This window comes from Crinia signifera, chromosome 6 (assembly GCF_055691185.1).
Source record: "Crinia signifera chromosome 6, ASM5569118v1, whole genome shotgun sequence".
Classification (NCBI taxonomy): Eukaryota; Metazoa; Chordata; class Amphibia; order Anura; family Myobatrachidae; genus Crinia; species Crinia signifera.
The window spans coordinates 217163973-217187175 of NC_139222.1; the positions used below are offsets into that span (position 1 = coordinate 217163973).

Sequence of the window (23203 nt, forward strand, 5' to 3'; positions counted from 1 at the left end):
AAATGGTGGCAGAAGCGTCACTGCGGGACGCTGTGGGCTCCATGGGGGCCGGCTCCGTGAATTTCACGTGGAGCCGCCCCGATGGCTCTGTGCGTTCCCGCATTGACTTTGTGTTCACCTCCCGGGCAGTGCAGCAGGTTAGGCATTCTATGGTTCCCTGCTTCTTCTCTGACCACAGGGCCATTCTCTTCCAAGGGGTTCTGGGCCATGGTTTTCCATCTGGCCCAGGCTCCTGGAAGTTGAACTGTGCCTTACTGGAAAGGGAGGAAGTACTGGCTGAGCTTAAGGATGCCTACATCACATGGAAGAATGACAAATGTTACTTTGACTGTATGTCTGATTGGTGGGAATATGCCAAATCTAACATCCGCAGTTTCTTTCAGGCTAAAGGGCGTATCCAGGCATGCGACCGTAAGAGGAACCTCAGAAAACTGCAGCGTGAGCTCCAGTCCATGGTGGACCTCCAGCGGTGCGGCTGGGACGTGAAGGACGACCTGGACGAGACCAAAAAGAGCCTGAAAAGGCACTTTGAGGAGGAGTCCAGACGCATCGTCTTCCGTTCCAAGGTGGAAAATCTGGAGAAGGGTGAGACGTGTTCTTCCTTCTTTTTCAGGAAACTCCACTCTGGCCATACGCCCCTGACAGAGCTGCGTGATGAGAATGGCATCCCCAGACAGGGGAAGGAGGGCGTGATGAAGGTCGTTCGCGACTACTACAGCGACCTCTACTCCCCTAAGACTACAGACACAGATGAGGCGGATAAGTTCCTGTCAGGTATCACTAACACTATTGATCCTGCAGGTAAATCAGCCATGGATGCTCCCTTGGCGTTGGAGGAGGTGCTCTCTGCCGCTAAATCCTTTAGGCAGGGCAGGACTCCGGGCAGTGATGGTCTCCCAGCAGAGCTCTATGTTGCGCTGTGGGATCTCATTGGCCCGGACCTGCTCGAGCTGTACGAGGAGATGGTGGTGGAGGGCAAAATGCCTCCTTCGCTGAGGGAAGGAATGATCACGATCTTGTACAAGCGTAAGGGGGAGAGATGTGACCTGAAAAATTGGCGTCCCATCTCTCTTCTGAACGTGGACTACAAAATCCTCGCCAAGGTACTGGCCAACCGGCTGAAGGCTGTCATTGGGCAGATCGTTCACCCAGACCAAACCTGCGCCATTCCTGGCCGCAGAATCGCAGACAGCCTTGCCCTCCTCAGAGACACGGTCCATTACGTGAAAGACCGTAATGTGTGCACAGCCCTGATCAGTCTTGATCAGGAAAAGGCCTTTGACCGTGTCTCCCATGAGCTGATGGGCAAGGTACTGCGTAAATTTGGTCTTGGTGAGCTATTCTGTTCGTATGTTAACCTGATGTACCTTGACATTTACAGCTCGGTGTTGGTGAACGGCTGGAAGACTGACCCCTTCTCAGTTCTGTCTGGGGTCAGACAAGGCTGCCCTCTTTCACCTCTTCTTTTTGTTTGTGTTATAGAGCTCTTCGCTGTATCCATCAGGCAAAATCAAGAGATCAGAGGGATCACCGCACCGGGTCCAGACCACCCAGAGGCCAAGTGTTCGCTGTACATGGATGACGTCACGGTGTTCTGCGCAGACCAGAGATCGGTGACGGCACTCGTCCAGACCTGCGAAAACTTCGGCCGTGCTTCAGGAGCAAGGGTCAACCTTGGGAAGTCAGAGGCTATGCTCTTCGGAAAGTGGCACCTGTCGTCCTCCACTCCATTCCCATTCACGGTAAAACCAGACCTCATCAAGATCCTTGGTGTCTGGTTCGGGGGAGATGGAGCGGCCCTGAAGTGCTGGGATGAAAGACTTGCGACAATGCGTCAGAAACTGGGATTGTGGAGTCTCAGAGACCTTACCATCGAAGGGAAAACACTTGTGCTGCGGAATGAGATTCTTCCTGTTCTTCAGTACACCGCCCAGGCCTGGCCACCTCTGGCGGCGATCTGCAAGGCCATCACACGGGCTGTTTTCCACTTCATCTGGGGCTCCAAAATGGACAGAGTCAAGCGGATTGTTATGTACAAAGATCCCCTCAAAGGTGGCAAAGGCATTCCAGACATTCCAACTATGCTGAGAGCCTTCTTTGCATGTAACTGTATCCGCAGAACTTTGATAGACAATTGTGCCGGCTCTGCGGGGAACTCCATGTCCCGCTTCTTCCTCCTACCTATGTGGAGGACCCTTAAATGGGACAAGTGGGACAGCTCCATCCCTTACAACTGGACTACTCCATGGTTCTACCTGGATGTGTCCAAGTTTGTGAGGGAGCACCAACTGGAGGGATTGAAACCCGACTTGTGGAAACCTAAAACTGTCCACAAGCTCATCAGAGCCAAAGACGTAATGGAACCGATTTCAGGGCTCCCTTCAGCAACTGCCAAGTTTGTCTGGGAGTATGTGGCCTCCAAAAGGCTCACAAATAGACATAAAGACATGTCATGGATGGCCATTCAGGGCGGCTTGCCTCACCGGTCATTCATGCACTCCCGAAACTTGTGTAGGTATAGACATTGTCCCTGGTGCTTTGTGCATGAAGAAACCTCCATGCACATCTTCTGGGACTGCACCTACGCACAGTTGTTGTTGGATGCCCTAGAGACTGAATTCAAGGACTCCGTGCCCAGGAACTGTCTTTCATACCTTTCGGTATTGTATGGACTATTCCCGGGCACCCACACGTATGGGGCGACCCAGGAAGCCTGGCGCCTTATAAACTGTGTTAAGGACGCTTTGTGGTTTGCCAGAAATCGACTCATATTGAGGAGGGAGAGAATGTCCGTTCAGGACTGCCGCAGGCTGGTTCACAGCCTGCTCAGAGACTATTCCATTCGGGATAGCCCTGAGGAAGAAGAGGACTAAACCCCTTTTCTTCTGGTCCTTTCCCCTTGTTTGGACTGTTTTATAAGACTTTGGGACCGTGGCCCCTTCCCCCTCACTTCACAATGTCTGTTGTTTTGTTGATGTATTTCTATTTATTGCCCTCCCCTTATATATGTCTGTCTGGTCAATAAAGCTTCGGGCATGTGATTCCTCCTCCCCCACCCCCCACCCTCCACACCCATAGTCTTGTATACTGTTGTGTAAATGTTACCGTTAGAATGCATAGTGCATAGTATAGTCTATAGTGTGAGTTTATCTTGTACTGTATTTTATAATATGTACTATACTGTCTGCATGTGTACTGTGTTTTGGCTGTGCTGCGACACGGTATATGTGTGATATTTGTTATCGTCTGTTTTTTGCATTCTTTATGTACAATAAAGACCTGCTTTTTCAATCAAAAATCTGTTCTTATCAGTTTAATATCTGATACGCCCCCTATCTGGGGGCCATATATTAAATGGATTTTTAGAACAGGGAGATGGAAGAAGAGCTTGCTCTGTCCACTCCACGCATTGACCTGGTATTGCAGTACTTCCAGGACCGGTGCACCTTCCTAATCTGTTATCCAAAAAAAGACTATTTCCATTCCTGGCACTTGATTTGGAGTATCAATTGTTTGTGCACCTTTGTATTTAGAAATGCATGCATTTGCTGCTTCAAGGTTTAACCCTTGTGCATAAATACTTTCAAATCCTGCCTCAGTGTATCATTTTGTGACTATTTCTTGACTCCTTGAATTGTACTTTCTGGAATCGAGGCAGTTAATTACTTGACGTGACACTACACTTGATATCAGCATATGCGGCCTAGCCAAAAGACCGGAAGCCTGCCTAAATTAAAGGACTTATCAATCGCTGCGACCTCCCAATAAATATGCAAACGCTATGTGACTTACCTACGATCTTACCACGGAAACATCAACTGGATCAAAGCAATGGAATTTTTGGACCCCCTCCCTCTCGATTTGAAATGGCTTGTTTTTTTTTTTTTTTCTTGATCTCTTATATATTTTTTTTCTTTTCTTTTTGCGCTCTCTTTTCTCTCTCTTTTGTTTTGGGAATTTTTTTTCCTCTTTATTCTCTTTTGTTTTGGGAATTTTTTTTCCTCTTCCATTTTTTTCCAAGCCCAACAATTGATGATCATTGAGAGGGGGATTTAGAAAAAGTATCACTTACCTTCTTCGGACCATCATTTGGGTGGTAACTGCCAATAAAAGAAAACATTGGCCCACCCAGCTCACCTACACATGACTGTCCTGTCTGCCTGTCTGTTCCAAGTGACTGTCTGGCTGTCAGGTTCCGCCGGATTCCGAGTGAGCAGCTTGTGATGTCATAGAGGGCAGATTGTGATGTCACACAAAGGGTCCTGCCACATGAATGCCTGTCCATCTGACTGTCTACTACTACTGCTGCTGAATGGGCTCAAAACAGGAAAGCCGTCATTGCACCTGATTGTGCAAGATTCCTCCTTCTCCTCTGCAGCAGCTAGCTGATTGATTTACTCAGCAGCAGTTCGTCAGGGACACAGGCATGCGGCAGCAAAGAGCGAGGAGACAGCTGGCTGCTGCTGCTTGCCTGTTGGTCGTCTGCCTAGTGGGTGTGTGTCTGTTGACGCGACGTCAACAGACGGGGCGGAGCACATGCAAATTTGGCCTCCTACCCAGCTGAGGCACCCTGCCCGCCCGCCGACGACCTAATCACAAAATCAGTTGGATGGCTACTCGTCCTCCGGTCCCTGTCCAGCACTTCAAGTCCTATTCATACCTGCCGTACAGCCTGGTATCTTTCAGACTGCAACGTCAAAGAAGTGATGTGTGTGTGTTAGATGTGTCCGTGGTGCTGATCTCTTCTCCACCAGTGTTGGTGGCCGAATTCCGGTTTGCGCGCTTTGCTGGGACCCCATTCGGGTTATCGCTTCTCGGCCTTTTGGCTAAGATCAAGTGTAGTATCTGTTCTTATCAGTTTAATATCTGATACGCCCCCTATCTGGGGGCCATATATTAAATGGATTTTTAGAACAGGGAGATGGAAGAAGAGCTTGCTCTGTCCACTCCACGCATTGACCTGGTATTGCAGTACTTCCAGGACCGGTGCACCTTCCTAATCTGTTATCCAAAAAAAGACTATTTCCATTCCTGGCACTTGATTTGGAGTATCAATTGTTTGTGCACCTTTGTATTTAGAAATGCATGCATTTGCTGCTTCAAGGTTTAACCCTTGTGCATAAATACTTTCAAATCCTGCCTCAGTGTATCATTTTGTGACTATTTCTTGACTCCTTGAATTGTACTTTCTGGAATCGAGGCAGTTAATTACTTGACGTGACACTACACTTGATATCAGCATATGCGGCCTAGCCAAAAGACCGGAAGCCTGCCTAAATTAAAGGACTTATCAATCGCTGCGACCTCCCAATAAATATGCAAACGCTATGTGACTTACCTACGATCTTACCACGGAAACATCAACTGGATCAAAGCAATGGAATTTTTGGACCCCCTCCCTCTCGATTTGAAATGGCTTGTTTTTTTTTTTTTTTCTTGATCTCTTATATATTTTTTTTCTTTTCTTTTTGCGCTCTCTTTTCTCTCTCTTTTGTTTTGGGAATTTTTTTTCCTCTTTATTCTCTTTTGTTTTGGGAATTTTTTTTCCTCTTCCATTTTTTTCCAAGCCCAACAATTGATGATCATTGAGAGGGGGATTTAGAAAAAGTATCACTTACCTTCTTCGGACCATCATTTGGGTGGTAACTGCCAATAAAAGAAAACATTGGCCCACCCAGCTCACCTACACATGACTGTCCTGTCTGCCTGTCTGTTCCAAGTGACTGTCTGGCTGTCAGGTTCCGCCGGATTCCGAGTGAGCAGCTTGTGATGTCATAGAGGGCAGATTGTGATGTCACACAAAGGGTCCTGCCACATGAATGCCTGTCCATCTGACTGTCTACTACTACTGCTGCTGAATGGGCTCAAAACAGGAAAGCCGTCATTGCACCTGATTGTGCAAGATTCCTCCTTCTCCTCTGCAGCAGCTAGCTGATTGATTTACTCAGCAGCAGTTCGTCAGGGACACAGGCATGCGGCAGCAAAGAGCGAGGAGACAGCTGGCTGCTGCTGCTTGCCTGTTGGTCGTCTGCCTAGTGGGTGTGTGTCTGTTGACGCGACGTCAACAGACGGGGCGGAGCACATGCAAATTTGGCCTCCTACCCAGCTGAGGCACCCTGCCCGCCCGCCGACGACCTAATCACAAAATCAGTTGGATGGCTACTCGTCCTCCGGTCCCTGTCCAGCACTTCAAGTCCTATTCATACCTGCCGTACAGCCTGGTATCTTTCAGACTGCAACGTCAAAGAAGTGATGTGTGTGTGTTAGATGTGTCCGTGGTGCTGATCTCTTCTCCACCAGTGTTGGTGGCCGAATTCCGGTTTGCGCGCTTTGCTGGGACCCCATTCGGGTTATCGCTTCTCGGCCTTTTGGCTGCGATCTGGGTTTATAGCCCAGCGTGGCTGAAGGGTTTGAGTGCAGGGGTCCTTCGGCGGGACTCCTGGGACGTTTGAGGAGGGATCGTTGTTTCGCTTTTGGAGGAAAAGGAGGAATACGGACGGCGGCAGGATGTCTTACGTAAAGAATACCCTGAGGATTATTTTTGAGAAGGCGGTTCCGAATAGCATGCTGGTCTACTTGGTGGAGGAGGTAATGGGAAAATTGTTGGGGGTGCAGAAGAGAGAAATTTTTTGTATTCAGGAGATACAGCAAATGAAGCAATTTGATGTAACCTTCGTGGAAAATGGTGTATATCATGAGGTGTTGGGCAAAATTGAAATGTTTAAAGATGACCCAGTGATTGTAGGGTTGATTGTTCTCCCAGCGCTGAGTGAGGAGATTCCCCTCACCATACATATGTTCGACCCCTTCGTGAAAATTGAGAGGATTTTTGCCTTCTTGCGTCAGTATTGCTCCTCCATAAAAGGGGGGGTAATGCAGAAGAACGTTTGTGGTATATTTAACGGGGCCTGGAAATTTTGGGTCAGACTGAAAACAGATGATAAGGCCCTCGATAGAAAAATGCACCCCCCAGCCTCCTTTTCTGTTGGTGACTTTAGAGGGTATTTACACTACCCTGGACAACCGGAATTTTGTAGACTTTGTAAGCAGTTCGGGCATAGGAAGGGTGACTGCCCGAAGGAGGTTTTTTGTAAGAATTGTGGCAAAAAGGGTCATGAAGCCTTCAAATGTCCTGACCCCAGGAGGTGTGACTTTTGTGGGGAAGAAGGGCATATGGCACGTTCCTGTCCTAAAGAGAGCCGCGAAAGATCTAGAGGTAAAGAACCAGGCGAATACGCACAGGAAAATGCTGAGCTTTTTGAGAGAAGGCAGCAAGAGTTCCGCAGAAAACAGGAGGAGGAGGAAAGGGCTCGGAGGGAGGAAAATCAGGCGGGTGTTGTACCTGGTCACTCCCCTATAGCCCAGGAGATGGTGGATGTCGATAATGTGCAAGTGGAGGAGGGTAATGAGGCACAGCTGTCACCAGCAGCTTCTCAATTTGAGACTGGGATGGATGGTGTGTCGGGCGTGTGCTATAGCCCGTGTAGTAGTGGCATAGGCCCTGGAAGTCCAGCTGAAAATATGGAGTCAGATGACGCTGGTGGGGACTGGAATACAAAATGCAGGGCTACGCCGGGAGGTGAAAGCCCGGGGACAGATTATGATGCGACACCGGACATATTTAGAGAAACGAGCCGTGCCGCAAAGAAACCCAGGACGGAGGGGTTTGATGATAAAGAAATCCCTATGAGGGAGGCGATGCTGACACTTCCGAGCATGGGTATCGTGCGAATGACCCCGGAAGAGATTCAGCAGGAGGTGGAAAAGAGACAGGCTTTTGGTTTGGAGCAGAACCAACGTTTGTTGCAGAAGCTTGGGGGGCCTCATGCCCCTGATAAAGACAAAGATGCGGGATAGGGTTTTTTGTTTGGTTTTTCCTCCCTGTAGTATGTAATGCCTATGAAGGTAATAGGTATAGCATCCTTAAATGTGAGAGGATGTAAGTCCCTTTCGAGGAGGGCGGCAATTTTGGACTATGTCAGAAATATTAAATCAGATATAATTTGCCTGCAGGAGTGTGGGATCGATGAAGCACCCAGAAGTGCAGAATGGAGGGAGGGTTTTTCTTTGTGGAGCGGTTCTAGGGAAAACAAAAATGATGGGGTGGGAGTACTTATTAAGGGGAATAAGTTTAAAGTTAATTCATATACCATTATTGAGCGGGGTAGATGTTTATTGGTAGAAGTAGATTATGGGGGGTGGAGGTTTAATCTAATTAATGTTTATGCGCATGCAGACAAAAATTTGAGAAAAAAATTGTTTGAGGGTTTGGGATATTATTTATGTGGGAGGAAGCCAGTGGTGTTGGTGGGGGACTTTAATTGTGTGATTGATAGGGGTGTGAAAAGAGGTATGAGTGAAGTGAGAAATGATGTTACGAGTGGTCTGTTGCGTAGTATGATTGGGGATTTTTCACTTATGGATGTGGCGAGAGAATGTGGTGGTGGGGTAGCGAATGCGACATATAAAGCAGACAGAGGAATGATTGAGTCACGGTTAGATTATGTTTTTGTTTCTAAAGATTTTGAGTGTAAGAGTTTTGTGCAAATGAGAGTGGGGTTTTCTGATCATGATTGTGTGGAAAGTGAGTTGGTGTGCAAGGATAGTGGTGAGTATGGAAGAGGTGTGTGGAAGTTAAATGTGAGTATGCTCGGTAAGGAAGATGTTGTGAATGAGTTTGTGAAATGTTATGAGGTATGGAAGAGTAGGAAGAAAATGTATAAATGCGTGTTAGAATGGTGGGATTGGGTGAAAGGTGAGATTGCAAACTTCTATAGAGTGAATGGTTATAAATTGGCAAGAACAAAAAGAGAGGAAATTGAATGGTGGGGTAAGAGACTGGATTATTTGTATAGATTGCGTGATGAGGGTGTGGATGTGTCGGATGAAATATGTGAGACGAGGAATGAGTGTAAGAGTAGGATGAAAGAGAAAGGGCGGCAGTTGGTATATCGTGCAAAAGTGGAATGTATGGAGAAGGATGAAAAATGTAGCAGATATTTTTTTAAGAAAGTTTGTGGTGGAAGGAAAGATATGGATGTAATAAAAGGTGAGAATGGTGAGGTTTTGAGTGGTGAGAGTATGAGAAAGGAGGTTGAAAGGTTTTATAGTATGCTGTTTGATGTTAAGGGATGTGATGAGAGTATGGAGTGTGAGGTCTTGGGTGCAATTGAAAGAAGAGTGGAAGAGAGTGATTTGGGGTGTTTGTGTAGAAATTTGAATGAGAAAGAGATTAAGGATGCAGTTGAGAGTTTGAGCAGAAATAAGACGCCTGGAAGTGATGGGTTGCCTGTTGAGTTTTATTGTGTGATGTGGGATGTGATTGGAATGGATGTTGTGGAAGTGATGGATTATATGTTTAAGAATGAGAAAATGAGTGAGAGTATGAAAGAAGGGGTGGTTGTGTTGATATACAAGAAGGGTGAAAGAAAGGATGTGCGTAATTGGAGGCCAATTACTTTGTTAAATGTAGACTATAAAATATATGCGAAAGTGGTGGCTAATCGTATGAGAGGTGTGATTGAGCAGGTGATTGAGGAAGAGCAAGTGTGTGCGGTGCCTGAAAGGAGGATAAGTGAGAATCTGATGTTGTTGCGGGATATGATTGGAGATTGTATGAAGCGTGAGCAGAGGATGTATGTTATGGCATTGGATTTTGAGAAAGCGTTTGATAGGGTTGCGCATGAGTTTTTGTTGAGAGTTTTGTTGCGAATGGGATTTCCGAGTGATTTTGTGTGTAAGATTAGAAGTATGTATGACGGTGTGAGTAGTAAGATTTTAGTGAATGGGTTTTTGAGTGGAAGTTTTTATGTAAGGTCTGGTGTAAGGCAAGGATGTCCGTTATCCCCTATTATTTTTGTGTGTGCGTTAGAACCCCTGTTGTGTATGTTGAGGCGTGATAAGGTTATGAAAGGTTTTTTGATCCCTGGGAGTGGTGGTAGAAGTGTGAAGGTTTTAAGTTATATGGATGATGTTGTGATTGTGGGTGAGAGTAAGAGAGCGTTAGAGAGAGCTAAGTTGTTGATTGGTTTTTTTTGTGGGGCTTCAGCTTTTAAGTTGAATTGGGAGAAAACAAAAATAAAGATATTTGGGCGAAAGGGTGCGGATGATGTTGGAAGTGAGTATGTGGAGGGGGGGATTAAGATTTTGGGTGTAGTGTTTGATGACGATATGCGTGGGAAAGAGAGTTGGTGTGAATTGGAGCGAAAGGTGAAAGGGAGATTGGATTTTTGGAAGTTGCGGCGTTTGACGATGACTGGGAGAGTGTTAGTGGTGAGAATGGTTATATTACCTATGTTGTTGTATGTTGCGTGTGTGTTTTTGCCAAATGTTTTGTGTTTGAAAAGGATTAAGAGGGTGTTGTTTTTGTTTTTGTGGAATAGAAGGACAGAGTGTTTGAAGAGAGAATGGGTAATGAAAGAAAGAGCGAAAGGTGGCGTTGATTTTCCGAATGTAGATGTGTATCTGAATCTGAATGTAATTGCAAGAGTGGTGAGTATGATTGAGAAAGATAATAAGGCGGCATGCATGATGAGGTACATGGCGGGGTGGATGTTGGTTAAGCTGAAATGGTATGAAAGAAAGTTGAATGAACCAGTTGCGGGAGAGGTGTGTATATGGTATGAAAGGATTAGTGTGTTTGTGAGAAAATGGGAATTGTCTGAGGTGAGTAAGGAAGATTTTAAGCAAAAAAAGAATGTTGTGAAAAAATTGAGAGATAAGGAAAGTGTATGTAAGGTAGAAGGGCTGAATGATGGAGAATGCTTAGAAGTGTGGAAGAATGTATGCGTGGAAGGTTTGGACAATAGACAAAGAGACGTTGTATGGGTGAGGTTGCATGGGATTTTGCCGGTACGAATGGTGCAAAAAAGGTGTGGTTTGACGAGCGTGGAGAAGTGTCCAAGGAGTGAGTGTTATGGGGATGAGTCTATAGGGCATTTGGTATGGGAGTGTGATTTTGCAAGAAAGGTGTGGAAGGGTTTGGAAGTTTTATGTAAGGAATTGACTGGGATTGAGAGTGTGACATGGAAGATTGCTTTGTTTGGGATGAGTGTGAGAGGCGGAAAGAAAGGAAGAATTTTATGGATAATAATGGTATGTGTGTTGCAATGTTTGTGGGATGTAAGGAATATATATGTGTTTAAGAAAGAAGAGATTGGAGTGAATGAATGTTTAAGGATGGTGGTAGGGAAGTTGTATGTGTGTTATGAATGGGACAAAAAGAGAAGGAATGAGTGTGATGCGGAGGGTGTGTGGAAATACAAAAAGTGGAAGCATTGGGTGAAATATAGATAGGGTTTTAGGTGATGGGTATAGGTCTTTAGGGTTATGTTCATATGGTATGTGTTTTTGTTTAATGTGATGGAGTTTATTTTTGGATGACAATTTGGGGAAGGTAAAAAAAAAAAAAAAAAAAAAAAAAAAAAAAATCTGTTCTTATCAGTTTAATATCTGATACGCCCCCTATCTGGGGGCCATATATTAAATGGATTTTTAGAACAGGGAGATGGAAGAAGAGCTTGCTCTGTCCACTCCACGCATTGACCTGGTATTGCAGTACTTCCAGGACCGGTGCACCTTCCTAATCTGTTATCCAAAAAAAGACTATTTCCATTCCTGGCACTTGATTTGGAGTATCAATTGTTTGTGCACCTTTGTATTTAGAAATGCATGCATTTGCTGCTTCAAGGTTTAACCCTTGTGCATAAATACTTTCAAATCCTGCCTCAGTGTATCATTTTGTGACTATTTCTTGACTCCTTGAATTGTACTTTCTGGAATCGAGGCAGTTAATTACTTGACGTGACACTACACTTGATATCAGCATATGCGGCCTAGCCAAAAGACCGGAAGCCTGCCTAAATTAAAGGACTTATCAATCGCTGCGACCTCCCAATAAATATGCAAACGCTATGTGACTTACCTACGATCTTACCACGGAAACATCAACTGGATCAAAGCAATGGAATTTTTGGACCCCCTCCCTCTCGATTTGAAATGGCTTGTTTTTTTTTTTTTTTCTTGATCTCTTATATATTTTTTTTCTTTTCTTTTTGCGCTCTCTTTTCTCTCTCTTTTGTTTTGGGAATTTTTTTTCCTCTTTATTCTCTTTTGTTTTGACTCTCTTGACGGGGTTTGTAGCCCCCGAAGGATGAGTCAGCGAAAGGCTCAGTCTAGTATCCAATCCCAGGGAGCGGAGAAAGGTTGGGACTGAGTAGATGGCTCCTGTTCCAGAGGTTCGTAGCCTCTGATGGGGAGACCGCGAAAGGCCCAGCTTAGTACCTTAACCCTGGGAGCGGAGAAACACTGGGACTGAGTAGATTGCTCTTCCGGAGGGGGTGCAGCCCCTAAGGGAGTCTTTCGAAAGGCCCAGTGGAGTACCCATTCCCATGCCAGGGGCTGGAAAATGCCTGCTGGTGAGACGGAGAAAAGCTTGGTCGGACGCTGAAGGGTCGGCTGCCTGGAGTCCGAGGCTGCACTGTGCCCCCGGGGAAACTCGGGGGTGCCGGACATGCACGGGTGATCCCAAGTCACCTTGCACGAATGGCACTTGCACTGCGCACTTCCCTTTAGGTTAGCGCTTCACGTCCTTACCCTGTCCTTTTGGATGGGGTAGGACAATTTTTCACACCCCCCCCCGGCCTTCTGGCTAGGGCCTTATTCTTTTCTTTTTATGATTTGCACGTTTTGCACTCCACGTTTTTTGTTAGTTTGTCACGTTTTTTTCATTTGGGTAGTGCGGCTGTCCCTAACGGGCCTTCCGTTCCCCAAACGTGACTGGGACTCTTCACCTTCTGGGGAGAGTCCCGGTTCCCTCGAGGGCAACCCCGAGCCGCAAGGCGGAGGGAAGCCTAAGTCGGGTCTCTCCAAAGCACGGGCTGCGGAGGACCCACCGTCCGAAACCCTTCCGGGGGTGGAGGAAAAGCGGGTCTCTCTAAGCTTCGGCGAAGAGGACCCACCGATCCCTTTTTTCCCTTCCTTGGCCTTATGGTTGAGGGGGGTTAGGGGAACCATGGGGCCTTTCTCCTTTGGGAGAGGGCCACACGTTCGTACGGCTGCCCCCTGTGCACGCGTTTAGTCACGTCACTGGTGGTGGTGGGAGCACACCTCGGGCTCCCTGAGTTTCTTCAAACTCATCTGTTCTTATCAGTTTAATATCTGATACGCCCCCTATCTGGGGGCCATATATTAAATGGATTTTTAGAACAGGGAGATGGAAGAAGAGCTTGCTCTGTCCACTCCACGCATTGACCTGGTATTGCAGTACTTCCAGGACCGGTGCACCTTCCTAATCTGTTATCCAAAAAAAGACTATTTCCATTCCTGGCACTTGATTTGGAGTATCAATTGTTTGTGCACCTTTGTATTTAGAAATGCATGCATTTGCTGCTTCAAGGTTTAACCCTTGTGCATAAATACTTTCAAATCCTGCCTCAGTGTATCATTTTGTGACTATTTCTTGACTCCTTGAATTGTACTTTCTGGAATCGAGGCAGTTAATTACTTGACGTGACACTACACTTGATATCAGCATATGCGGCCTAGCCAAAAGACCGGAAGCCTGCCTAAATTAAAGGACTTATCAATCGCTGCGACCTCCCAATAAATATGCAAACGCTATGTGACTTACCTACGATCTTACCACGGAAACATCAACTGGATCAAAGCAATGGAATTTTTGGACCCCCTCCCTCTCGATTTGAAATGGCTTGTTTTTTTTTTTTTTTCTTGATCTCTTATATATTTTTTTTCTTTTCTTTTTGCGCTCTCTTTTCTCTCTCTTTTGTTTTGGGAATTTTTTTTCCTCTTTATTCTCTTTTGTTTTGGGAATTTTTTTTCCTCTTCCATTTTTTTCCAAGCCCAACAATTGATGATCATTGAGAGGGGGATTTAGAAAAAGTATCACTTACCTTCTTCGGACCATCATTTGGGTGGTAACTGCCAATAAAAGAAAACATTGGCCCACCCAGCTCACCTACACATGACTGTCCTGTCTGCCTGTCTGTTCCAAGTGACTGTCTGGCTGTCAGGTTCCGCCGGATTCCGAGTGAGCAGCTTGTGATGTCATAGAGGGCAGATTGTGATGTCACACAAAGGGTCCTGCCACATGAATGCCTGTCCATCTGACTGTCTACTACTACTGCTGCTGAATGGGCTCAAAACAGGAAAGCCGTCATTGCACCTGATTGTGCAAGATTCCTCCTTCTCCTCTGCAGCAGCTAGCTGATTGATTTACTCAGCAGCAGTTCGTCAGGGACACAGGCATGCGGCAGCAAAGAGCGAGGAGACAGCTGGCTGCTGCTGCTTGCCTGTTGGTCGTCTGCCTAGTGGGTGTGTGTCTGTTGACGCGACGTCAACAGACGGGGCGGAGCACATGCAAATTTGGCCTCCTACCCAGCTGAGGCACCCTGCCCGCCCGCCGACGACCTAATCACAAAATCAGTTGGATGGCTACTCGTCCTCCGGTCCCTGTCCAGCACTTCAAGTCCTATTCATACCTGCCGTACAGCCTGGTATCTTTCAGACTGCAACGTCAAAGAAGTGATGTGTGTGTGTTAGATGTGTCCGTGGTGCTGATCTCTTCTCCACCAGTGTTGGTGGCCGAATTCCGGTTTGCGCGCTTTGCTGGGACCCCATTCGGGTTATCGCTTCTCGGCCTTTTGGCTAAGATCAAGTGTAGTATCTGTTCTTATCAGTTGGGTATGGACTGGCCTCTGGCAGAGAATAGAGAAAGGTGAGACTGAGTAGCTGCTCTGATGGGCGGAGGGTGTGGGACCCCTCTGTTTTTTCCCGGGAGTAGTGAAAAGTCTCACTGAGTATCTTCACCTCTGCCTTTGGTAGGAGGTGTTGTTTCCGTAAATCCACTGGTAAGAGGGGGGGAGAAACACTGGGCCTAGTAGTTTGACTCTCTTGACGGGGTTTGTAGCCCCCGAAGGATGAGTCAGCGAAAGGCTCAGTCTAGTATCCAATCCCAGGGAGCGGAGAAAGGTTGGGACTGAGTAGATGGCTCCTGTTCCAGAGGTTCGTAGCCTCTGATGGGGAGACCGCGAAAGGCCCAGCTTAGTACCTTAACCCTGGGAGCGGAGAAACACTGGGACTGAGTAGATTGCTCTTCCGGAGGGGGTGCAGCCCCTAAGGGAGTCTTTCGAAAGGCCCAGTGGAGTACCCATTCCCATGCCAGGGGCTGGAAAATGCCTGCTGGTGAGACGGAGAAAAGCTTGGTCGGACGCTGAAGGGTCGGCTGCCTGGAGTCCGAGGCTGCACTGTGCCCCCGGGGAAACTCGGGGGTGCCTGATCTGCACTGGTGTCCAGCACCATGCACTTTATGGCACACACACTGCGCACTTCCCTCTAGGTTAGGCTACACGTCCTTACCTCGTCCTTTTGGATGGGGTAGGACAATTTTTCACACCCCCCCCCGGCCTTCTGGCTAGGGCCTTATTCTTTTCTTTTTATGATTTGCACGTTTTGCACTCCACGTTTTTCGTTAGTTTGTCACGTTTTTTCATTTGGGTAGTGCGGCTGTCCCTAACGGGCCTTCCGTTCCCCAAACGTGACTGGGACTCTTCACCTTCTGGGGAGAGTCCCGGTTCCCTCGAGGGCAACCCCGAGCCGCAAGGCGGAGGGAAGCCTAAGTCGGGTCTCTCCAAAGCACGGGCTGCGGAGGACCCACCGTCCGAAACCCTTCCGGGGGTGGAGGAAAAGCGGGTCTCTCTAAGCTTCGGCGAAGAGGACCCACCGATCCCTTTTTTCCCTTCCTTGGCCTTATGGTTGAGGGGGGTTAGGGGAACCATGGGGCCTTTCTCCTTTGGGAGAGGGCCACACGTTCGTACGGCTGCCCCCTGTGCACGCGTTTAGTCACGTCACTGGTGGTGGTGGGAGCACACCTCGGGCTCCCTGAGTTTCTTCAAACTCATCTGTTCTTATCAGTTTAATATCTGATACGCCCCCTATCTGGGGGCCATATATTAAATGGATTTTTAGAACAGGGAGATGGAAGAAGAGCTTGCTCTGTCCACTCCACGCATTGACCTGGTATTGCAGTACTTCCAGGACCGGTGCACCTTCCTAATCTGTTATCCAAAAAAAGACTATTTCCATTCCTGGCACTTGATTTGGAGTATCAATTGTTTGTGCACCTTTGTATTTAGAAATGCATGCATTTGCTGCTTCAAGGTTTAACCCTTGTGCATAAATACTTTCAAATCCTGCCTCAGTGTATCATTTTGTGACTATTTCTTGACTCCTTGAATTGTACTTTCTGGAATCGAGGCAGTTAATTACTTGACGTGACACTACACTTGATATCAGCATATGCGGCCTAGCCAAAAGACCGGAAGCCTGCCTAAATTAAAGGACTTATCAATCGCTGCGACCTCCCAATAAATATGCAAACGCTATGTGACTTACCTACGATCTTACCACGGAAACATCAACTGGATCAAAGCAATGGAATTTTTGGACCCCCTCCCTCTCGATTTGAAATGGCTTGTTTTTTTTTTTTTTTCTTGATCTCTTATATATTTTTTTTCTTTTCTTTTTGCGCTCTCTTTTCTCTCTCTTTTGTTTTGGGAATTTTTTTTCCTCTTTATTCTCTTTTGTTTTGGGAATTTTTTTTCCTCTTCCATTTTTTTCCAAGCCCAACAATTGATGATCATTGAGAGGGGGATTTAGAAAAAGTATCACTTACCTTCTTCGGACCATCATTTGGGTGGTAACTGCCAATAAAAGAAAACATTGGCCCACCCAGCTCACCTACACATGACTGTCCTGTCTGCCTGTCTGTTCCAAGTGACTGTCTGGCTGTCAGGTTCCGCCGGATTCCGAGTGAGCAGCTTGTGATGTCATAGAGGGCAGATTGTGATGTCACACAAAGGGTCCTGCCACATGAATGCCTGTCCATCTGACTGTCTACTACTACTGCTGCTGAATGGGCTCAAAACAGGAAAGCCGTCATTGCACCTGATTGTGCAAGATTCCTCCTTCTCCTCTGCAGCAGCTAGCTGATTGATTTACTCAGCAGCAGTTCGTCAGGGACACAGGCATGCGGCAGCAAAGAGCGAGGAGACAGCTGGCTGCTGCTGCTTGCCTGTTGGTCGTCTGCCTAGTGGGTGTGTGTCTGTTGACGCGACGTCAACAGACGGGGCGGAGCACATGCAAATTTGGCCTCCTACCCAGCTGAGGCACCCTGCCCGCCCGCCGACGACCTAATCACAAAATCAGTTGGATGGCTACTCGTCCTCCGGTCCCTGTCCAGCACTTCAAGTCCTATTCATACCTGCCGTACAGCCTGGTATCTTTCAGACTGCAACGTCAAAGAAGTGATGTGTGTGTGTTAGATGTGTCCGTGGTGCTGATCTCTTCTCCACCAGTGTTGGTGGCCGAATTCCGGTTTGCGCGCTTTGCTGGGACCCCATTCGGGTTATCGCTTCTCGGCCTTTTGGCTAAGATCAAGTGTAGTATCTGTTCTTATCAGTTGGGTATGGACTGGCCTCTGGCAGAGAATAGAGAAAGGTGAGACTGAGTAGCTGCTCTGATGGGCGGAGGGTGTGGGACCCCTCTGTTTTTTCCCGGGAGTAGTGAAAAGTCTCACTGAGTATCTTCACCTCTGCCTTTGGTAGGAGGTGTTGTTTCCGTAAATCCACTGGTAAGAGGGGGGGAGAAACACTGGGCCTAGTAGTTTGACTCTCTTGACGGGGTTTGTAGCCCCCGAAGGATGAGTCAGCGAAAGGCTCAGTCTAGTATCCAATCCCAGGGAGCGGAGAAAGGTTGGGACTGAGTAGATGGCTCCTGTTCCAGAGGTTCGTAGCCTCTGATGGGGAGACCGCGAAAGGCCCAGCTTAGTACCTTAACCCTGGGAGCGGAGAAACACTGGGACTGAGTAGATTGCTCCTCCGGAGGGGGTGCAGCCCCTAAGGGAGTCTTTCGAAAGGCCCAGTGGAGTACCCATTCCCATGCCAGGGGCTGGAAAATGCCTGCTGGTGAGACGGAGAAAAGCTTGGTCGGACGCTGAAGGGTCGGCTGCCTGGAGTCCGAGGCTGCACTGTGCCCCCGGGGAAACTCGGGGGTGCCGGACATGCACGGGTGATCCCAAGTCACCTTGCACGAATGGCACTTGCACTGCGCACTTCCCTTTAGGTTAGCGCTTCACGTCCTTACCCTGTCCTTTTGGATGGGGTAGGACAATTTTTCACACCCCCCCCCGGCCTTCTGGCTAGGGCCTTATTCTTTTCTTTTTATGATTTGCACGTTTTGCACTCCACGTTTTTTGTTAGTTTGTCACGTTTTTTCATTTGGGTAGTGCGGCTGTCCCTAACGGGCCTTCCGTTCCCCAAACGTGACTGGGACTCTTCACCTTCTGGGGAGAGTCCCGGTTCCCTCGAGGGCAACCCCGAGCCGCAAGGCGGAGGGAAGCCTAAGTCGGGTCTCTCCAAAGCACGGGCTGCGGAGGACCCACCGTCCGAAACCCTTCCGGGGGTGGAGGAAAAGCGGGTCTCTCTAAGCTTCGGCGAAGAGGACCCACCGATCCCTTTTTTCCCTTCCTTGGCCTTATGGTTGAGGGGGGTTAGGGGAACCATGGGGCCTTTCTCCTTTGGGAGAGGGCCACACGTTCGTACGGCTGCCCCCTGTGCACGCGTTTAGTCACGTCACTGGTGGTGGTGGGAGCACACCTCGGGCTCCCTGAGTTTCTTCAAACTCATCTGTTCTTATCAGTTGGGTATGGACTGGCCTCTGGCAGAGAATAGAGAAAGGTGAGACTGAGTAGCTGCTCTGATGGGCGGAGGGTGTGGGACCCCTCTGTTTTTTCCCGGGAGTAGTGAAAAGTCTCACTGAGTATCTTCACCTCTGCCTTTGGTAGGAGGTGTTGTTTCCGTAAATCCACTGGTAAGAGGGGGGGAGAAACACTGGGCCTAGTAGTTTGACTCTCTTGACGGGGTTTGTAGCCCCCGAAGGATGAGTCAGCGAAAGGCTCAGTCTAGTATCCAATCCCAGGGAGCGGAGAAAGGTTGGGACTGAGTAGATGGCTCCTGTTCCAGAGGTTCGTAGCCTCTGATGGGGAGACCGCGAAAGGCCCAGCTTAGTACCTTAACCCTGGGAGCGGAGAAACACTGGGACTGAGTAGATTGCTCTTCCGGAGGGGGTGCAGCCCCTAAGGGAGTCTTTCGAAAGGCCCAGTGGAGTACCCATTCCCATGCCGGGGGCTGGAAAATGCCTGCTGGTGAGACGGAGAAAAGCTTGGTCGGACGCTGAAGGGTCGGCTGCCTGGAGTCCGAGGCTGCACTGTGCCCCCGGGGAAACTCGGGGGTGCCGGACATGCACGGGTGATCCCAAGTCACCTTGCACGAATGGCACTTGCACTGCGCACTTCCCTTTAGGTTAGCGCTTCACGTCCTTACCCTGTCCTTTTGGATGGGGTAGGACAATTTTTCACACCCCCCCCCGGCCTTCTGGCTAGGGCCTTATTCTTTTCTTTTTATGATTTGCACGTTTTGCACTCCACGTTTTTCGTTAGTTTGTCACGTTTTTTCATTTGGGTAGTGCGGCTGTCCCTAACGGGCCTTCCGTTCCCCAAACGTGACTGGGACTCTTCACCTTCTGGGGAGAGTCCCGGTTCCCTCGAGGGCAACCCCGAGCCGCAAGGCGGAGGGAAGCCTAAGTCGGGTCTCTCCAAAGCACGGGCTGCGGAGGACCCACCGTCCGAAACCCTTCCGGGGGTGGAGGAAAAGCGGGTCTCTCTAAGCTTCGGCGAAGAGGACCCACCGATCCCTTTTTTCCCTTCCTTGGCCTTATGGTTGAGGGGGGTTAGGGGAACCATGGGGCCTTTCTCCTTTGGGAGAGGGCCACACGTTCGTACGGCTGCCCCCTGTGCACGCGTTTAGTCACGTCACTGGTGGTGGTGGGAGCACACCTCGGGCTCCCTGAGTTTCTTCAAATTCAAACTCATCTGTTCTTATCAGTTGGGTCTGGACCGCCCCCCTGGCAGAGAATAGAGAAAGGTTGGACTAAACCACCTTGCTACTGAGCTGAGGTGCTGGAATCCCTCATGTTCTGGGCGGGTGCAAAGTCTCACTGAGTATCTTCATCCTGCCGTAGGGGGGGGAACACACTCTCCTACTGGTAGGGAGGGGAGAAGCATCGGGCCTAGTAGATGGGGCTCTTGTTCGGGGGTCTATAGCCTCTGAGGGAGAGTCACTCGAAAAGCCCGGTCTAGTATCCAATCCCAGGAAGACGGGAAAAGCTGGGGCCGAGTAGATTGCTCTCTGGTTCGGGGGTTCCCAATAATCCCTCGGCCAGAGAGACAGCGAAAAGCCCAGCCCAGTACTCAATCCCTGGGAGAGGGGAAACGTCGGGACTGAGTAGGTGTTTTCTTCTCCTTCAGTTGGTCTATTCGGCCGCTGCGGGGGAGACTCATCGAAAAGCCCGGTGGAGTATCCATTCCCATGCCGGGGGGCCGGAAAGGGCCTGCTGGTGAGGCGGAGAAACACTTGGTCGGGCGCTGACTGGCTGGCTGCCTGGAGTCCGAGGCTGCACTGTGCCCCCGGGGAAACTCGGGGGTGCCGGACATGCACGGGTGATCCCAAGTCACCTTGCACGAATGGCACTTGCACTGCGCACTTCCCTTTAGGTTAGCGCTTCACGTCCTTACCCTGTCCTTTTGGATGGGGTAGGACAATTTTTTCACACCCCCCCCCCCCGGCCTTCTGGCTAGGGCCTTATTCTTTTCTTTTTATGATTTGCACGTTTTGCACTTCACGTTTTTCGTTAGTTTGTCACGTTTTTTCATTTGGGTAGTGCGGCTGTCCCTAACAGGCCTTCCGTTCCCCAAACGTGACTGGGACTCTTCACCTTTTGGGGAGAGTCCCGGTTCCCTCGAGGGCAACCCCGAGCCGCAAGGCGGAGGGAAGCCTAAGCGGGTCTCTCCAAACCTTCGGGTGCGGAGGACCCACCGTCCGAAACCCTTCCGGGGGTGGAGGAAACGCGGGTCCCTCTGAGCTTCGGCGAAGAGGACCCACCGATCCCTTTTTTCCCTTCCTCGGCCTTATGGTTGAGGGGGGTTAGGGGAACCATGGGGCCTTTCTCCTTTGGGAGAGGGCCCACACGTTCGTACGGCTGCCCCCTGTGCACGCGTTTAGTCACGTCACTGGTGGTGGTGGGAGCACACCTCGGGCTCCCTGAGTTTCTTCAAACTCATCTGTTCTTATCAGTTGGGTATGGACTGGCCTCTGGCAGAGAATAGAGAAAGGTGAGACTGAGTAGCTGCTCTGATGGGCGGAGGGTGTGGGACCCCTCTGTTTTTTCCCGGGAGTAGTGAAAAGTCTCACTGAGTATCTTCACCTCTGCCTTTGGTAGGAGGTGTTGTTTCCGTAAATCCACTGGTAAGAGGGGGGGAGAAACACTGGGCCTAGTAGTTTGACTCTCTTGACGGGGTTTGTAGCCCCCGAAGGATGAGTCAGCGAAAGGCTCAGTCTAGTATCCAATCCCAGGGAGCGGAGAAAGGTTGGGACTGAGTAGATGGCTCCTGTTCCAGAGGTTCGTAGCCTCTGATGGGGAGACCGCGAAAGGCCCAGCTTAGTACCTTAACCCTGGGAGCGGAGAAACACTGGGACTGAGTAGATTGCTCTTCCGGAGGGGGTGCAGCCCCTAAGGGAGTCTTTCGAAAGGCCCAGTGGAGTACCCATTCCCATGCCAGGGGCTGGAAAATGCCTGCTGGTGAGACGGAGAAAAGCTTGGTCGGACGCTGAAGGGTCGGCTGCCTGGAGTCCGAGGCTGCACTGTGCCCCCGGGGAAACTCGGGGGTGCCGGACATGCACGGGTGATCCCAAGTCACCTTGCACGAATGGCACTTGCACTGCGCACTTCCCTTTAGGTTAGCGCTTCACGTCCTTACCCTGTCCTTTTGGATGGGGTAGGACAATTTTTCACACCCCCCCCCCGGCCTTCTGGCTAGGGCCTTATTCTTTTCTTTTTATGATTTGCACGTTTTGCACTCCACGTTTTTTGTTAGTTTGTCACGTTTTTTCATTTGGGTAGTGCGGCTGTCCCTAACGGGCCTTCCGTTCCCCAAACGTGACTGGGACTCTTCACCTTCTGGGGAGAGTCCCGGTTCCCTCGAGGGCAACCCCGAGCCGCAAGGCGGAGGGAAGCCTAAGTCGGGTCTCTCCAAAGCACGGGCTGCGGAGGACCCACCGTCCGAAACCCTTCCGGGGGTGGAGGAAAAGCGGGTCTCTCTAAGCTTCGGCGAAGAGGACCCACCGATCCCTTTTTTCCCTTCCTTGGCCTTATGGTTGAGGGGGGTTAGGGGAACCATGGGGCCTTTCTCCTTTGGGAGAGGGCCACACGTTCGTACGGCTGCCCCCTGTGCACGCGTTTAGTCACGTCACTGGTGGTGGTGGGAGCACACCTCGGGCTCCCTGAGTTTCTTCAAACTCATCTGTTCTTATCAGTTTATTCTGAGAGGCAGCTCTGCTCCTTGTTTCTTGGACCGACAACGGTCCTTCTCAGGGCTACCGCTGCCAGGCCGAGAAGAGCGAATTGAGCGAAGACGTCGAGACTGCGAGGAGGAGAAGACATCGCTGAAGAGGGAGAAGACTGAGGGTCAGACTTGCTCTGCTCTGCCCTCCGAAGCGACTGCCGACCCCTCCGCCTCTCGACGCTGAGGAAGAAGCTCCGCCCCCGACTGCGAGGAGAAGAGGATTTCGCCTGAGGAGGGAGATCAACGCACCCTAGCCACCTGGGAGAGGCAGACTTGTTTGCTCTGCCCTCTCGAAGCCTTGCAGCACTCCCGAGCTGCCTAGGAGGGTCAGACTTTTCTGCTCTGCCCTCTGAAGCCTCCACCGCTCCGGAGCCGCCGCCGAGGGTCAGACTTTCCGCTCTGCCCTCCGAAGCTCTGCAACGCTCCCCAGCCTCCGTGGAGGGTTAGACTTGCTTTGCTCTGCCCTCTGAAGCCGTGCATCGCTCTCTAGCCTCCTTGGAGGGTTAGACTTGTGTTGCTCTGCCCTCTGAAGCGACCCCTTCGTCTCCTCCTTTCGACGCCGGAGGAGACCCTTTGCCCCGACTTCAGCTGCCCCGAGAAACCGGAAGGATGGCCACAGCTGCTCCAGCCCTGGTGCCGGCCCCAGCCTCCACTCCGGCCCTCCTCGCTGGGAGGAAGAAGCCCGGGAAGAAGGGTAAGTCACCGGCCGAAGGTCCGACCGTCTCGGCT

At 49.7% G+C, this 23203-nt stretch overlaps 1 non-coding gene and 6 pseudogenes across 1 annotated transcript; all 7 read left to right on the forward strand.

Moving 5' to 3' along the window:
* The first annotated feature begins 3278 nt into the window (after positions 1-3278).
* Positions 3279-3451, forward strand: LOC146012629 (U2 spliceosomal RNA; annotated as a pseudogene).
* A 1355-nt stretch (positions 3452-4806) lies between these two features.
* On the forward strand, positions 4807-4997 carry LOC146011970 (U2 spliceosomal RNA). The gene has a single exon (XR_014445148.1). It is a non-coding gene; the product is annotated as a U2 spliceosomal RNA (small nuclear RNA).
* Positions 4998-11367: 6370 nt separating this feature from the next.
* LOC146012671 (U2 spliceosomal RNA) lies at positions 11368-11582 on the forward strand (annotated as a pseudogene).
* A 1531-nt stretch (positions 11583-13113) lies between these two features.
* Positions 13114-13289, forward strand: LOC146012642 (U2 spliceosomal RNA; annotated as a pseudogene).
* A 1355-nt stretch (positions 13290-14644) lies between these two features.
* LOC146012726 (U2 spliceosomal RNA) lies at positions 14645-14781 on the forward strand (annotated as a pseudogene).
* A 1112-nt stretch (positions 14782-15893) lies between these two features.
* Positions 15894-16069, forward strand: LOC146012644 (U2 spliceosomal RNA; annotated as a pseudogene).
* Positions 16070-17424: 1355 nt separating this feature from the next.
* Positions 17425-17561, forward strand: LOC146012727 (U2 spliceosomal RNA; annotated as a pseudogene).
* The last annotated feature ends 5642 nt before the right edge of the window (positions 17562-23203 follow it).